This window comes from Hyla sarda (assembly GCF_029499605.1).
Source record: "Hyla sarda isolate aHylSar1 chromosome 1 unlocalized genomic scaffold, aHylSar1.hap1 SUPER_1_unloc_11, whole genome shotgun sequence".
Lineage (NCBI taxonomy): Eukaryota > Metazoa > Chordata > Amphibia > Anura > Hylidae > Hyla > Hyla sarda.
This window is the reverse complement of record NW_026607572.1, coordinates 318885-337404: the sequence shown is the minus strand read 5'-3', so window position 1 is coordinate 337404 and position 18520 is coordinate 318885. Positions and strand designations below refer to the sequence as shown.

The window sequence follows — 18520 nt, the reverse complement described above, 5'->3', positions numbered from 1 at the left end:
AATTGCCTTAACCATTGAAGTGTTTCCATTGCTTCCATCTATGTACGCTGCACTTTTGTATCTTTATAGATGGCATTAGTCACTTTCTATATATATCCGCATCCCTGTCCTGTTTATATACCTTATGTGATTAGCGGCAGAAGGTTTTCTGCTTGTTGTTGTCTCTTTTAAAGTGTTTTTATTTATTTTTGTGTAATAAAGCATTATGAATTTCCCTCTATTTATGTGTTGTGGTGTTTGGGGATTTACGTGTATTAGTGACGCACCAGTGTTCTACCGAATCTTGGATGGTGCCCTTTTGTTTTGTATTACCCCTTCCCTAATAAAAGTTTCAATCACCCCCCCCCCCCCCTTTTCCCATTTAAAAAAACAAAAACAAAAAATCTGTGTAAATAAAAATAAACATATGTGGTATCGTCGCGTGTGCAAATGTCCAAATTATAAAAATATATCATTAACTAAACCGCATGGTCAATGGCGTACGCGCAAAAAAATTCCAAAGTCCAAAATAGTGTATTTTTGGTCACTTTTTATATCATGAAAATATGATTAAAAAGCGATCAAAAAGTCCGATCAATACAAAAATGGTACCAATAAAAACTTCAGATCACGGCGAAAAAAATGGGCCCTCATACCGCCCCATACGCAGAAAAATAAAAAAGTTATAGGGGTCAGAAGATGATAATTTTAAACGTATACATTTTCCTGCATATAGTTATGATTTTTTTCCAGAAATAGGACAAAATCACCTATATAAGTAGGGGATCATTCTAACCGTATGGACCTACAGAATAATGAGAAGGTGTCATTTTTACCGAAAAATGTACTGCGTAGAAATGTAAACCCCCCAAAATTTACAAAATTGTGTTTTTTCTTTAATTTTGTCGCACAATGATTTTTTTTCCCGTTTCATCGTAGATTATTGGGTGAAATTACTGAAGTCCTTACAAAGTAGAATTGGTGGCGCAAAAAATAAGCCCTCATATGAATTTTTAGGTGCAAAATTTAAAGAGTTATCATTTTTTAAAAGTAAGGAGGAAAAAAAGTGCAAAAACAGAAAAACCCCTGGTCCTTAAAGGGGTACTCCGGTGGTCAACGTGTTTTTCCGTTTGTGACTTACCCTATTTGTTTTGTTTCATTTCTATTCTTGTTGTTTAGCCGACTCTATTTCCGTTCTTTGTTGTCTTTTTATCCCCACTTTGTTTTCCTATCTTTGCTTCTATTTCCTGTTTCTTGCTGTGCTGAAAACTACAAATCCCAGCATGCCACATGCCTTGCTGGGTTGGGGCAGCTCCTTTTTTTTTTTTTTGTTCCGCCCTTTACCCATCCTACTATTTTCCCGGGTCGGACCCCTTATACACAGCACACTAATATAATCAGCCCTGGTTGGGATACACTGTCATACACACACAAAAGGGACTACAACTCCCAGCATGTGTCATTCAGGAGTCTTCAGTCTGTGGTATAACACCAGCATGCTGCCTCTGTAGTCTCCTGGGGGTTGTAGTTCACCACACCTCTATAGGGCATACACCAGTGTTTCCCAACCAGGGTGCCTCAAGGTGTTGCAAAACTAAAACTCCCAGCATGCCCAAAGTCTGTCAGGGCATGCGGGGAGTTGTAGTTTTGCAACAGCTGGAGGCACACTGGTTAAAAAACACTGGTGTAACATGATGTGTATGCTGAATAGGCTAGAACAGTGTTTCCCAACCAGTGTACCTCCAGCTGTTGCAAATCTACAACTCCCAGCATGCCCAAAGTCTGTCAGGGCATGCTTGAAGTTGTAGTTTTGAAACAGCTGGAGGCACACTGGTTTGTAAACACTAGCATACACACACATAACAGGGACTACAACTCCCTGCTGTGTGTGTATATATCTATATATATATATATATACAAAAATATAGAAGCAGCACACCACAGGTAGAGTTCAGAAGAACGGTGAATTTATTCCATGATGTGAGAGACTACGTTTCTCCAGCCTCACGCTGGCTTTCTCAAGCGTGAGGCTGGAGAAACGTAGTCTCTCACATCATGGAATAAATTCACCGTTCTTCTGAACTCTACCTGTGGTGTGCTGCTTCTATATTTTTGTATGCATTGAGGAACCAGTGGACCGAGGTTCAGAATATGCGGGCACCCCAATTTCTTTTTTTCTTGACATTTTTGGAGGTGCTGTTCTTATTGGATATTTATATATATATATATATATATATATACTACAACTGCAAGGTCTGTCAGTACATGCTGGGAGTTGTAGTTTTGAAACAGCTGGAGGTTTGCCCCCCCCCCATGTGAACGTACAGGGTACATTCACACTGGCGGGTTTACAGTAAGTTTTCTGCTTCAAGTTTGGGCTGTGGCAAATTTTTCACCGCAGCGCAAACTCCTAGCGGTAAATTCACTGTAAACCCGCCAGTGTGAATGTACCCTAAAAACACTACACTACACTTACACATAATAAAGAGTAAAACACTACATATACACCCCCTTACACTGTCCCCCTAATAAAAAATAAAAAACGTATTGTACAGCAGTGTTTCCAAAACAGAGCCTCCAGCTGTTGCAAAACAACAACTCCCAGCATTTCCGGACAGCCACTGACTGTCCAGGCATGCTGGGAGTTTAGCAACAGCTGGAGGCACCCTGTTTGGGAATCACTGGCGTAGAATACCCCTATGTCCACCCCTGTGCAATCCCTAATTTAGTCCTCAAATGCGCATGGCGCTCTCTCACTTCAGAGCCCTGTCGTATTTCAAGGAAACAGTTTAGTGCCACATATGGGGTATCTCCGTACTCGGGAGAAATTGCGTTACTAATTTTGTGGGCTTTTTTTCCTTTTACCCCTTATGAAAAAGAAAAGTTGGGGTCTACACCAGCCTGTTAGTGTAAAAAAAAATTTTTTTTTACACTAACATGCTGGTGTTGTCCTTTACTTTTTATTTTCACGGGAGGTAAAAGGAAAAAAAGACCCCCAAAATTTGCAACGCAATTTCTCCTTAGTACGGAGATACCCCATATGTGGGCGTAAAATGCTCTGCGGACGCACAACAAGGCTCAGGAGTGAGAGCGCACCATGTACATTTGAGGCCTAAATTGGTGATTTGCACAGGGGTGGCTGATTTTACAGCAGTTCTGACATAAGCGCAAAACAATAAATACAGACATGTGACCCCATTTTGGAAACGAAACCCCTCACGGAACGTAACAAGGGGTATAGTGAGCCTGAACACCCCACAGGTGTTTGACAAATTTTCATTAAAGTTGGATGGGAAAATGAAAAAAAATAAAAATTTTCACTAAAATGCTGGTGTCACCCTAAATTTTTCATTTTCACAAGGGAAAATAAAAAAAAGCCCCCCAAAATTTGTAACACAATTTCTTCTGAGTAAGAGCATACCCCATATGTGGATGTAAAGTGCTCTATGGGTGCACTACAATGCTCAGAAGAGAGGGAGCGCCATTGGGATTTTGAAGAGAAAATTTGTCCGGAATTGAAGGCCACTTGTGTTTACAAAGCCCCATGGTACCAGAACAATGGACCCCCCCCCCCATATGTGACCCCATTTTGGAAACTACACCCCTCATGTAATGTAATAAGGGGTACAGTGAGCATTTACGCCCCACAGGTGTCTGACAGATTTTTGGAACAGTGATCCGTGAAAATGAAAAATGTAATTTTCCATTTGCACAGCCCACTGTCCCAAAGATCTGTCAAAGCCAGTGGGGTGTAAATGCTCACTGCACCACTTATTAAATTCTGTGAGGGGTGTAGTTTCCAAAATGGGGTCACATGTGGGGGGGGGGTCCACTGTTCTGGCACCACGGGGGGCTTTGTAAATGCACATGGCCCCTGACTACCATTCCAAACGAATTCTCTTTCCAAAAGCTCAATGGTGCTCCTCCTCTTCTGAGCATTGTAGTTCGCCCGTAGTGCACTTCAGGTCCACTTAGGGGTACCTCCATACTCAGAAGAAATGGGGTTACAAATTTTGGGGGGTATTTTCTGCTATTAACCCTTGCAAAAATGTGAAATTTGGGGGGAAACACACATTTTAGTGAAAAAAATATATATTTTTTTTTACATATGCAAAAGTCGTGAAACCCGTGTGGGGTATTAAGGCTCACTTTATTCCTTGTTACGTTCCTCAAGGGGTCTAGTTTCCAAAATGATATGCCATGTGTTTTTTTTTTTGCTGTTCTGGCACCATAGGGGCTTCCTAAATGCGACATGCCCCCCGAGCAAAATTTGCTCTCAAAAAGTCAAATATCACTCCTTCTCTTCGGAGCATTGTAGTTCGCCCGTAATGCACTTCATGCCAACTTATGGGGTGCCTCCATACTCAGAAGAGATGGGGTTACTAATTTTGGGGGATATTTTCTGCTATTAACCCTTGCAAAAATGCGAAATTTGGGGGGAAACACACATTTTAGCGGAAAAAAAATTATTTTTTTTACATATGCAAAAGTCGTGAAACACCTGTGGGGTATTAAGGCTCACTTTATTCCTTGTTACGTTCCCCAAGGGGTCTAGTTTCCAAAATGGTATGCCATGTGGGTTATTTTTGCTGTTCTGGCACCATAGGGGCTTCCTAAATGCAACATGCCCCCCAAAACCCATTTCTGAAAAACGTACTCTCCAAAATCCCCTTGTCGCTCCTTCGCTTCTGAGCCCTCTACTGCGCCCGCCGAACACTTTACATAGACATATGAGGTATGTGCTTACTCGAGAGAAATCAGGCTACAAATATAAGTATACATTTTCTCCTTTTACCCCTTGTAAAAATTCAAAAATTGGGTTTACAAGAACATGCAAGTGTAAAAAATAAAGATTGTGAATTTTCTCCTTCACTTTGCTGCTATTCCTGTGAAACACCTAAAGGGTTAAAACACTTACTGATTGTCATTTTGAATACTTTGGGGGGGTGTAGTTTTTATAATGGGGTCATTTGTGGGGTATTTCTAATGGGAAGACCCTTCAAATCCACTTCAAACCTGAACTGGTCTTTGAAGCCCTCTGGTGTCTTCCAAAAGTAAAAACACGTCAATTTTATGATGCAAACATAAAGTAAACATATTGGAAATGTGAATAAAATAAAAAAATATTTTGAATATCCATTTTCCTTACAAGCAGAGAGCTTCAAAGTTAGAAAAATGCAAAATTTTCAAATTTTTCATCAAATTTTGGGATTTTTCACCAAGAAAGGATGCAAGTTACCACAAAATTTTACCACTATGTTAAAGTAGAATATGTCACAAAAAAACAGTCTCGGAATCAGATTGATAACTAAAAGCATTCCAGAGTTATTAATGTTTAAAGTGACAGTGGTCAGATGTGCAAAAAACGCTCTGGTCCTAAGGTGTAAAATGGCCTGGTCCTTAAGGGGTTAATCATATGCACTTTCTGGACGTAGACCAGCAGAGTAATAACTACGACTGTGGAGTGTTTGCCATCGCTTTTGCTTATGAGTTGCTGGCAAAGGACGGAGACCCAGAGGTGACATATGACCAAGCGGCAATAAGGGGACATCTCATAACGTGTCTACAGAACGGTATCATAACCAAATTTCCCACAAAGGAAAAGTAAGACTTTTAATAAATATATATAAACCTAAGAAACCTGTCATATTGTGGACTAAATATACATGAAAAGGTAAAAGTGAAAATCATAGAATCAAAACATTCAGCATCATTGATGACACGATCATAATGCATATAAGCCAAGAGTTCTATGAGAGGCTCTAGACTTTGTGAAAATTGAGTTGAGTGTGTATGCAGCAGAGTTGAGTGTGTGAGTGTGTGTATGTACCAGAGCTGAGTGTGTGAATGTGTGTATGTAGCAGAGCACAGTGCGATATTGTGTGTATGTAGCAGAGCGGAGTGTGTGAATGTGTGTATGTAGCAGAGCTAAGAGTGTGAATGTGTGTATGTAGCAGTGTTGAGTGTGTGTGTGTAGCAGAGCCGAGTGTGTGTATGCAGCAGAGTTGTGTGTGATTGTGTGTGTGTGGGTGTGTGTATGTAGCAGAGCTGAATGTGTGAGTGTGTGTATGCAGCAGAGCTGAGTGTGTGTAAGTAGCAAAACTGAGTGTGTGTATGTAACAGAGCTGAGTGTGTGTATGCAGCAGAGTTGAGTGTGTGATTGTGTATATGTAGCAGAGCTGAGTGTGTAAGTGTGTATGTAGCAGTGCTGAGTGTGTGAGTTTGTGTATGTAGCAGAGCTGAGTGTGTTAGTGTGTATGTAGTATTTGTAGCTCATTTTAGACAGTAGTAGCAGAAGTCCCATTTAGGAAGTAGAAGCAGCAGCAGCCCCCTTTACGCCCCCCCCCCCCTCCAGCGCGAGGCCTTAGGCAGCAGCCCAGCTCGCCTAATAGGAGAGCCACCTCTGATTATTAGCAAAAGTTCATACCAAAAATAAAGTCAAGAATAGAGCAAATCCATATATACATGTAAAAATAAGCAATAGTAACAAAAGTAGATTGCTGGTGGGTGTTGGGTGGAACCAAGAGGTCAGGTCTACAGGTTAATGGAAAGACAAGCAGGGAACTGGGTAAAGTATTCTGAAAACATCTAAACTGTTCATTAGGGCAGTAGTGCAGATCATTAGAGGGCAGTGTCAAAGATAATTAGGGAGCAGTGGTGCAGATCATTAGAGGGCAGTGTCAAAGATCATTAGGGTGATATAGATTTAATTAGCTAGCCTGGTAAGTATCCTACTCCCGACCAAATACAAAAAGGCCTTTGATTCTTTGTGCATGCACTGGAGTAATTCACACAGACACACACATGGTCAGTGGTAAAATACTTATGATCTTTATTAAGCAGGCCCCTGATTTATATAACCTCTGTAATTAGCATAAGTTCCCACCCCCTGCTAGGGGGAAAGGCATCCCATTCCTGAGTCCTTCGCGGGCTTTCTTTGTTCAAAGTCTTCAGACGATGGTGGGGGCCAGATGAGTGCGCATAGAGGGGAGGGGCCAGATGGGGAAGGGGGGCTCCTAAATGAACATTTTTACATGGAAGGAAAACGTAGACACATCTATTACAAGCCCCCCCTAAAAATTTTCATTTTACCTTTCCCTAATTTCCATCATCCTAACTAATCTTCCCCAATGAGTTTTCTCGAACGTTTCACTATACTTTAGACGACCCATGGCTTGTCCATGGACCCCCTTAGCCTCAGACTTTACACATATGGAGTCAGATGCTGTCCCTATGGTTTACTGATTTTATAGATGGCATTAAAGCTCTGTAATGGGGTATAGGCCTCTTCTGTAGTCTCAAAGTCCAAATTCGTCATCACTGATGTTGCATTTTCAACAGCCTTCTCACACATCTTCTTTAAACAAGGCAAAACACAACACGCAACAAAGGCAAGGATTATCAGGATTATAAGTATGGTTATTCCTATCTGGGCCAAAGTCTTTTTCCACCCTCCCATCCAATCAAAATACTGATCCCAGGGGTCTGAGATTCCAGAATTCTTTTAAAAGTTCAATCAATAGGTCTTCTAATTTCTTTATGGCTATGGTTACTTTACCATTGGGTCCTGTGTTGGTACAACAGGTTTCCCCAAACATTTTACATACTCCCCCTTTTTCCACTAACACCATATCTAATACCATACGATTTTGGAATGTCATAGTGGCACTTAGTTGTTCGGCCTGACCTTTAAGAGCATCCACTGAGAAATTTATAAATTTCTGCTGATTATAATAGATATAGTTAATCCAATCTACATTCTTGTTTATGGAAATCTGGGGTATTATAGACTCAAATCCAGCTTTTACTTGAGCAGGCATCCCGGCACATCGCCCAGGGGGGTCCTGAGACCCCCCATGTCGGCAATCGCAGAAAATCGCATGTCAATTCAGACATGCGATTTTCTGCTATTCCGGGCTGACCGGGTCTCTGGTGACCCGATCACCCGGAAAATAGGGATGATCAGAGCTGTCAGTGACAGCCCCGATCATCCTGAAGCCTAGAAGTGAGGTCGCAGTGATGCGATCTCCTCCTGTCCCCTGCCATTGGTCAGAACTGATTCTGACCAATGGCAGAGCAGGACAGTGGGTTGCCATCACAACCCCCCATTCTGCCCACCCCTGGATGTCGAGGGGAACATGGGGAGAAGATGGAGGCTGGTACCTGGAGGAGAAGATGCCTGGGAACCGCTTATCGTCCCTGGAGACTGCAAAGATCCTGGCTCAGGTTGGGAAACCACGTTGGGGGAGAGGGGGGGGGAAGGAAAGTGAAAGGAAAGTGATCTTTACTGTGGCAACCACTAGGAAGGCCAAACTGCAACTCCCAGCATGCCCAGACATGGGCATGCTAGGAGTTGTAGTTTTGCAACATCTGGAGGGTCACAGTTTTGAGACCACTGTTACAGTGGTGCCCAAACGGTAGCCCTCCAGATGTTGCCAAACTGCAACTCTCAGCATGCCTTGACTGCCCAGGCATGCTGCGAGTTGTAGTTCTGTAACATCTGTCCCTTCAGATTTAGCAATTTTCATGAAATTTTTGAAAATTGCTTCTCTACTTTGAAACTATCTCATTTTTTCAAAAAGCAAAAATATGTTCATTTTATGATGCTAACATAAAGCGGACATATTGTATTTGTGAATAAAAATAAAATGTATTGGGAATATCCATTTTCCTTACAAGTAGAGAGCTTCAAAGTTAGAAAAATGCCAAATTTTCTAAATTTTCATAAAATTTGGGGATTTTTTACCAAAAAAGGATGCAAGTAACGCCGAAAGAAGGTAGAATATGTCACGAAAAAACAATCTCAGAATTAGAATATTCGTTAAAAGCGTTTTCAAGTTACTAATTCGTAAAGCGACGGTGGTCAGAATTGCGAAAAAAGGGCTCAGTCCTTAAGTTGAAAAAGGGCTGTGTCCTTAAGGGGTTAAGGTAATATTTATTAATTAAATAGTGATCACTTTTTAATTTAGTTTACGTTTTATTTTATTCTCCTTGGCCACACTTCTCTCGTTACTCCTATATATAATGAAACCATTACTTGCATTTCCTTATAAATTTCTTTCCCTTTTTATTTTTATCCATCTTCACTCCTACGAAAACAAACTTATTAAGAGATTAATAAAATATCATCAAATAGGTTCATTATGACATAAACATGTACATACACAACTTCACCTGAAACCATTCACTGGTCACACTCCATGTATTCCTAATTTATCATACATGCTTCACTAGACTAGGTGTGTTAAAATGGCTGCCTGCGAGTGGAGGTGGGAACTAATTGGGAAAGCTAAAATGGCTGCTGGGGGAGGAACTTCACTTCTGGGGGTGGTAACATGGCTGCCCCCCATCCGGAGTAAGCATGTGGCAGAGACTAGCAGCCTCATAGCTATCTCCAGAAAGAGAGAGAGAGAGAGAGAGCATGGGATGAAGAAAGGTAAGATCTTAACAATGTCTGGGGTTGTGATTTTAGGGTGTCACTCCATAAGGGATTCTTAGCTCCATAATGATAGCATTATACAGACAGTTCTATTTTCACACTCCCTCCCCCCCCCCTCAATCAATCTCCATTTTTCATCCTCCCACCCTAATACAAAGGCTCTCTTCATTGAATATATGATAATTCTCACTATCCTATCACCAGTTTATAAAAAATTTATGTCTGTACATTAGTGTTAATTTCATTACCTAAAAATTTTCATCATACTTTCAGCCAACAACTTCTGCCTATCTATATCCATTCAGATGACTACAATATAACTAAGTCAAATCGCAAATGTTCTCAAGAATCACACGGTTGTATATCACTGTATATTACCCTGCTATATATATAAACCTTCTTATCCTATCAACCATCAATATATTTCAAACTTGCAACTACCTTAATATCTATAAATCATCAATTCCATTGTGAACTCACCACGTTTTCCATCAAAACTTCATTTTTTCTCTATACAACTCTGTGCAATTCCCTTCCCCTACTTCCTGTCAGCAATTCTATCAGTGAGGTCAGGTTACATCTGCAAACTCCATAGCCCCCTCTGTCTCATAGCCCACAAGCCCCCCTTCCCTGGTGGGCCTCTAGCTGTTGCCAACTAAAACCCCTCTTAACCCCCTTTTTTTAGGAGATATCTTTAAAATTCTAATACATTAGATCTAGTTTTAGAAGGGAAGTTCCCCCCCCCCCTCTTCGTCTGAATTAGCTAATTTAACAATAATCCATGGACACATTAAAAATGAAATATAACACATATACAATCAGTTATAATGGGGCAAGGTCCCGAGGATATGTTATTTTTGGGGAGTCCCTGGAAATATGTTATTTTAAGACACACTGTCCTAGATGGCAGTCTACCCCAAAAGTAAATACCCCCAAGGGACATAGGCCCGTTTAATCGGCGTCCTGCGCCAAAACTCCACTGATACCCTCTCTTCGGATCATCAGCTCACCCCAAACAACTCAATCCTCCAAGGCGACCAAGGAAAGAGTCCCGAGAATCTGTAACTTTTGGGAGTCCCTGGAAATCCCCCAAGAGACATCATACCCCAAACAATGCAATTCCCCCAGGCAACTCAATCAACTCCTCTCCCCAACAGGATCCTGCTTATCCACTCACTCACACTTCATACACACTCGGGCAGTAGTAATTTTATGACAGGTACATGGGTATTTGGCTCTAGGTGAGAATTTTACCTGTCTGTCTCTGGTAGGTCACGAGCAAGTCGACTAAAGCAGCAAGATAAAACAAAGGGTAGACATAGGTACTTTTGGCTAGGTACTAGAATGTCCTATCGTATGCCTGGGGTTGATCAAATTCCGTCTGCGTCCGCCTTTGTTCAATCCGTCTGCTCTGGGTATTGCGACTTGCACATGAGGCCTAAACTCAGGCCCCACTGTGCAGCGCCACCTGATATAGATTTTATCAGTGCTCTTGTAGCTATCTTACTCCCGGCCAAATCCGTATACAGAATTTATATACCGAAGTATACCAAAGTAAATCAAACAGAGCCATGTCGGTTTCAAATGCTTCTCTGCCTTTATTCAGTCCTTCACTTGGTTATATTACCTCTGTAATTAGCAAGTTCCCACCCCCCTACTATGCCTTTCACGGACTTCTTTGTTCAAAAGGCTTTACACGATGGTGGGGGCGAGGAGGGAGAGAGCAGATGGGGGAGGAGTGGACAAGTAACAGCGAAGTATTGAGTCCTCATCCTAAATGGGCATTTTACATATACAGTATATAAAATTTATATATACACACATATACATCTATCATACTAAGTTAAAAGTTTTTAACCAGTTACAGTCAATGACGAACGGCTATAATTTATAAATAAATTAGATGACACAGTGGAAAGATTCCCCGCCATCATAGGGTTAATGTAGGGGCGCGACAAAACCATCTGTTTGGCTTCTCAGATCCGCTCAAATAAACACTGATAATCTACAGTCTTATAAAACCAGTAGACTTCGACTTCTTTCACACTATGAAGTTCACCCGTTATTAAACGTTTTCTGTGTAAAAAACTGACGTTTAATAACGGATGAACTAACGGGTGCGAATAGCTGAATAAATATTCATCCGTTAAGACCCGTTATCCCTCATGTATGGCCAAACACCTCTGCCTACAGACTCCCACAGCCGGAACTACTACTCCCATCATGGACCAGACTTGTTTCCATAATGGGAGTAGTAATTCACTGGCTGCGGCAGTCTGCAGACAGCTGGGGAGGCTACATTAGTGTTTGTACTAACACCCCCATCATGGAACAGAGTCTGTTCCATGATGGGGGTTGTAGTACAGGGGCTGAGGGATTGATCGCACCGGGTTTCACTTCTGAGACCTGATGCGATCTGAAATTATTAAGCAGGGGAGCGGGCTTCATCTTTAAATCCCCTGTGGGGAGCCCTGAATGGCCGGTACCGAGGAGCCAATCAGGGTTCTCAGCAGTATATTAAAAGCGCTGTGGGGGCAAGATATATAGCGCTGCAGGAGGGGGACAGACATATAGCCTATATATCTAGCCCCCAGCAGTGCATTAGATATATACCCCCGCCAGCGCATCAAATAAATACCCCCCGCAGCGCATGTATAATGTAGCCTCGCAGCGCAGCGCTTCTATATACCTATGCCACAGCAGCGCTATATGTGAAAAGCATTCTAGCAGCAGCATCGGCCGCCCAAAATACTTTTCATACATAGCGCTGCAGCTGCATATGTATATAGAAGCGCTGTGGGGGGGCAGATAACGCTATATGTCTGCCTCCCCGAGCACATCTATATACATATACCCCTGCAGCGCTATTAATGGAAAGTATTTCTATTAGCAGGGCATAGTGTCAGGAGACAGCTGTCGGCACTATGCGCTGCTAATAGATATACGCAGCCAGCAGCCACCCGGCCGATGATGCTGACAGATATACTTTTCATTCATAGAGCGGCGGCTGCATATGTATATAGATGTGCTGTGAGGGGCAGATAACGCTATATGTCTGCCCCCCCAGCACATTTATATACATATGCAGCCTCCGGCGCTATGAATGAATAGTATATCAATCAGGATCATCTGGCCGGCGGCTGCTGGATGCGTTGTGATAGATATACTTGTCACATATAGCGCTGCAATGGAAAATTAAGACAAATGTGCCGACTGGGTCACATTATGCTCTGGCTTGGGTATAGATATATACATATATACATTTTTATTAATGCGCTGGGGGGCTAGATATATAGCGCTCTATGCCCCCCCCCCCCCACAACACTTTTAATATACATATGTCCCCTCACATTGTCCATTTTAAAAACCCTGCAGGTGCCCTGAATGGCTCCTCTGTACCGGCCATTCAGGGATCCCCACGGGGAATTTAAAAATGAAAGTAAAAAATACATTGTGATCGCAGGGTTGCGGACCATGCCACCCGCTCCCCTGCTCAATAACTTCTGATCAGATCGGGTGTCAGATGTGAGACCCAGGGCGATCAATCCCTCAGCCCTTGTACTACTACCACCAACATGGAACAGACTCTGTTCCATGATGGGGGTTGTAGTACAAACACTAATGTAACCTCCCAAGCCACCGGCAGACTTCAGCAGTGGGGAATTACTACTCCTATCATGGAAACAAGTCTGTTTCATGATGGGAGTAGTAGCAGTCCCTCAGCACTGCAGCAGTCTGCTGATGTCACCTCTTCTGAGCATGCTCAGTAAAAATAACATCTGTTATAATAATGGCCATTAAGAGGTGTATTTACTAACGTACGTCGGCCATAGACTTCAATGTTAAAAAATAACGGACGTTAATTTACACGTTTCTTGTGATGGGCAGAAAATGAGTGCATGTCACGTTTTTTCTCCCGTTAGAAATAACGTCCGTTATTAATGAGGGGCTATAACGGGTCATAACGTGGAATATAAAAACACCATAGAGTTGAATGGGGTTGTTTACCGAACGTTTAATATAGCTTTTCTAACGTGTGTATATAACGGGTGAACTTCTATAGTGTGAAAGGAGCCTTGCCATGTACCGTAGGGGTGATCAAGCCCTTAATTTTGAGCAGTTCCAGATTCCTCTGGATGGTTAAAGCTGTCGCTCCCCCAGATTTGGCTCTTTCCTCGAGTGTGATCCAGGGAACAGATATGCATGAACCTCGTCACCATCCGAGCAGGGCACCAACTGTCAAGGATCGGCCAAGGAGAGGCTTTTAAATGTCATTGACCGTACTGTTATTCTTTGCTAAGTTCTTTGCAAGAAAATATACACCAGACAGAATTTGTGGTATAAAACCTCTTAAATCAGCAGGAAGACCAGGAGCTGTTCCACAGAGCCCCCAATGAGCGTTCTCTTTATTAAAACAGGAAATCACGTTCGTTTTTACAGTTGATATAGGGGAGGAATAAACTCCTCCAAATCATCGTATTATATACTGATTGGTCATTTGAGCATGGCGCAGCAAATTTTAGCACTCGAAGCATAATTCAACGTCTCCCTCTTGAGGTTTTTCCATCCTTCCTTAAAAGTTCAAATGTTTAGACTTCAAATCCTAACTTGTTGTCATTAATCTGTATCCCGCGGTTCTTATCTTGATTAAGGCCAAAAGCGAGCTGAAATGTTTTGAATTAAGGAAAGCGAAGTTCTTTGCAATATTTCTAGCTACAGCATTTAGCAAAAGTATATGAATATAGGTATGGCAATTGATATGTCAGAATATTATAGACCCAACAGGACGTGTCCCTGGGATTATGTTATTTTTGGAGAGTCCCGTCCTAGACACGCCTTCAGTGTCTACTTATGACAGTATCCTCTGATATCTTCTCTCACAGACAGACTTCTGGAGGAGCGATTATCAGTTTACCCCAGAATTCAATTCCCTGAAGAAACAGTCCCAGTTAATCGGCGTCCTGCGCCAAACTCCACTGATATCCTCTCTATGGATGATCATCAGGTTACTCCGAAACAATTCAATCCCCCCAGAGACCCAAGATCCTGCTTATTCACTCACTCACATTTCACAGAGACTCCGATAGCAGATAGTTACATTATGACAGGTACAGGTGAATGACTCTGGGCAAGAATTTATGTTACCTGTTTTTTGTTGGCCATGAGACAGTCGACTTAAGGCACCAAGATAAACCAGAGGGGGAGACAGTGGTACTTTGGCTAGGTACAAGAAATTGTCCTACCGTACTCTTGAAGAGGTGAGCAGCTCCCGTCTGTTCCATGTCTATGGTCCAATCTTAATGACTTGTATATTGGGTGACTGCCTCATGGTATCATAACCCACGGTCCTTGTTTGGGCGCCAAAACTGATATGGATTTTATCAGTGACCTAGTAAATATCGTACTCCTGACCAAATTCGTTATCAGAAGGTATACACCAAAGTAAATCAAACAGAGTTATGTCAGTTTCAAATATTTCATAGTTTTCCTTTATTAGGCGGTTGTCCAAGCTTATATAACCATTGCACTTAACATAAGTTCCTGCCCTCACTAGGGAGGTGTTTTTAGCTCTGGTATACCATTATAAGGTATACCCACTGTTAGATTTTTGGAGGGCTTCAAGGAGTTGTCCAAGGTAACAGGAAATTCCTCTTCTCGGTGGGGGGGGGGGGGGATGGGCATTGTCAAATAGTAATATATATATTATATATATATATATATATATATATATATATATATATACACACACACATCCATTACATATCTATATGAGGAGGAATATAAAGGGGAGGATGAGAAAAAGAAGAGCGAACGAGCTCTAATAATCCAGACGAAGGAAAAGCTTTATAATAAGTGTGTAAATCCGGAAACACAAAACCGCCGTCTAATGTCTTCAGGGTGAGCGTCTATACGGGACACGTGGTCTCTTCTGAATCATAACAAAATGACTAAATAACCATCGGATAGAAGAAAAATAACAATTCCGTACTATGATAGGGACGGACTGTAAAAATATAAAATATTATTGGTAAATATAAGATTTAAGAACCTTTTTCCTTCCAATCCACGACATATATGGGAATTTACGAGCGTGTAACTGGGTCTTCAATCCGTGTAATAATGGCGCAAAGTGTGAAGTAAAGAGATCTTGTACCAGATGTGATCAGATCTCTAGGGATTTTATACCCCGGGGAGGACAAAGAAAAGGAAAAGAATTACACCGATGTTTACTGAACCCGGGGGGACGCTGAGATATTGACGACAATAGAAAAATGGATTTTAAAGGGGAACTCCGGTGGAAATAAGTAGAAAACAAATATTTTCAAATCAACTGGTGCCTGAAAGTTAAACAGATTTGTAAATTACTTCTATTAAAAAAAATCTTAATCCTTCCAGTACTTATTAGCTGCTATATAAAACAGAGAAATTTGTGAATTTATTTTCTGTCTGACCACAGTGCTCTCTGCTAACATCCCTGTTCATATCAGGAACTGTCCAGATTAGAATCTTATCCCCATAGAAAACCTTTCCTGCTCTGGACAGTTCCTGACACGGACAGAGGTGTCAGAAGAGAGCAGTGTGGTCAGACAGAAAAGAACTTCACAAATTTCTCTGTAGTATACAGCAGCTAATAAGTAATTGAAGGGTTATGATTTTTAAATAGAAGTGATTTACAAATCTAAAAAATAGGGTATGTGTAGCTCACAATATAAATTAATCGAGGCTAAATGGAAAGTATTTACACCAAATAAAATACTAGTACAAAATAATATATAAGGGAAAAAAAGGGGGGGTACCAAATGCCTCTAGACTAATACCATAACATGGTACATGATGATGTAATTACAGAAAAAATAAATCGGACTGTTCTTCACTTTAAATGATGTACAAATTTAATATAAATTAATATAAAATATTACAAATAAGACATAAAATAAATAATGCAAATCTAATACATAAATGTCTCCTACCACAGGGCCCTTGTGGGGAGGTATGATATTTAAATACAAAACATATATTAAAAGATGTTAAAATATAGCATGTGGATTATATTCTACCGCTATCCCAATATATTGCAAACCGACATAGTGTACTTTTATGTGGTACACTCCGTTCTCATGTGATCTAGAACAGTTCACAAAGTGATATAGTTACCAACTCCTAATAGTAGTTTTCAACTCCAGCCAAAACTACTATTAGGAGTTGGTAACTATATCACTTTGTGAACTGTTCTAGATCACATGAGAACGGAGTGTACCGCACAAAAGTACACTATGTCGGTTTGCAATATATTGGGATAGCGGTAGAATATAATCCACATGCTATATTTTAACATCTTTTAATATATGTTTTGTATTTAAATATCATACCTCCCCACAAGGGCCCTGTGGTAGGAGACATTTATGTATTAGATTTGCATTATTTATTTTATGTCTTATTTGTAATATTTTATATTAATTTATATTAAATTTGTACATCATTTAAAGTGAAGAACAGTCCGATTTATTTTTTCTGTAATTCCATCATCATGTACCATTTTATGGTATTAGTCTAGAGGCATTTGGTACCTCCCCTTTTTTTCCCTGATTTACAAATCTGTTTAACTTTCTTGCACCAGTTGATTTGAAAACCTTTTTTTGTTCCACTAGAGTTCCCCTTTAAGATCCGAGACCGAAAATAGACGTCAAGACGGGAAACGCTGGTCTAGGGTTTGTGATAAATGAAAGTATCTGCAGCGTCTTATGTTCAGAAGAGACGATCTTCAAGGGAGACGCGCGGATCCTGTCTGATGCCTTGAGTTAAAGTCTCTATAATCATAATGAGAAGGGGGCGGGGACAACACCGACGCGTTACATTCCCTATATACAACGTCAGGGACAATATTACATTTATTATAAGTCCAGTGTGCGGAGATGAATATAAGAATAATAAATCATATAAGAAAGAAAACTTTTATTAACAATTGGTAACAAGTTTGGAGATGCAGTATATTATATATGTATAAATGTCAGATATCCTATGTACATGGTTAACCCCTTAAGGACTCAGCCCATTTGGGCCTTAAGGACTCAGACAATTTTATTTTTACGTATTCGTTTTTTCCTCCTCGCCTTCAAAAAATCATAACTTCGTTTTCACGCCGTACAATTTACAGTAAAAATGACGTGTTCTTTATTCTTTGGGTCAATACGATTAAAATGATCCCCATGATTCTATACTTTTCTATTACTGTTGCGCTAAAAAAAAAAAAAGCAAACTATTTAACTAAATTAGTACGTTTAAAATCCCCCTATTTTGAAGACCTATAACTTTTTCATTTTTCCGTATAAGCGGCGGTATGTGGTCTCATTTTTTGCGCCGTGATCTGCACTTTTTATTGATACCATATTTGCTTAAGACTTAATACTTTTTTTTGACATTTTTTTTTTTTAAATAAAATGTTATAAAAAAAGCAGCAATTTTGTACTTTTTTTTTACCGTACGGTATCATTAACATTTTATTTTAATAGTTCGGATATTTACGCACGCGGCGATACCAAATATGTATATAAATTATTTATTTATTTTACTTTTTGGGGGGTGAAAAAGGGAAAATGGGACAATTTACATTTTTATTGGGGGAGGGGGATTTTCCCTTTTTTTTTACTTTTATTTTTACACTTTAATAGTCCCCATAGGGGACTATTCATAGCAATCATAGGATTGCTAATACTGTTCATTGCTATGCATAGGGCATTGCACTGATCAGTGTTATCGGTGATCTTCTTGTATTGTCTGCTCAATCGCAGACCAGAGCAGAAGACCCATGGAAGGCAGTGGAGACAGGTCAGGGGACCTTCGTCTGCCATTCTGAATGATCAGATCGCTGCAGCAGCGCTGCGGACAATCCGATCATCCATTTTAGTGACCGCAATTTAAGGGGTTAATGGCGAACATCCGCACAATCGCGGATGTTGGCCATTACCGACGGGTCCCTGACTACTATCAGCAGCTGGGACCAGCCGTGCATGAACGTCCTACATTTACGTTGCAGTTATGTATAGGACGTAAATTGTACGACCTGGTCCGTTAAGTACCACCTCACCAGGATGTACATTTATG

At 40.8% G+C, this 18520-nt stretch overlaps 1 protein-coding gene across 1 annotated transcript in view; it reads right to left on the bottom strand.

Moving 5' to 3' along the window:
• Positions 1–18520, bottom strand: part of LOC130297943 (oocyte zinc finger protein XlCOF22-like) — a 204187-nt gene that overhangs the window by 173186 nt on the left and 12481 nt on the right. The window lies entirely within an intron of this gene.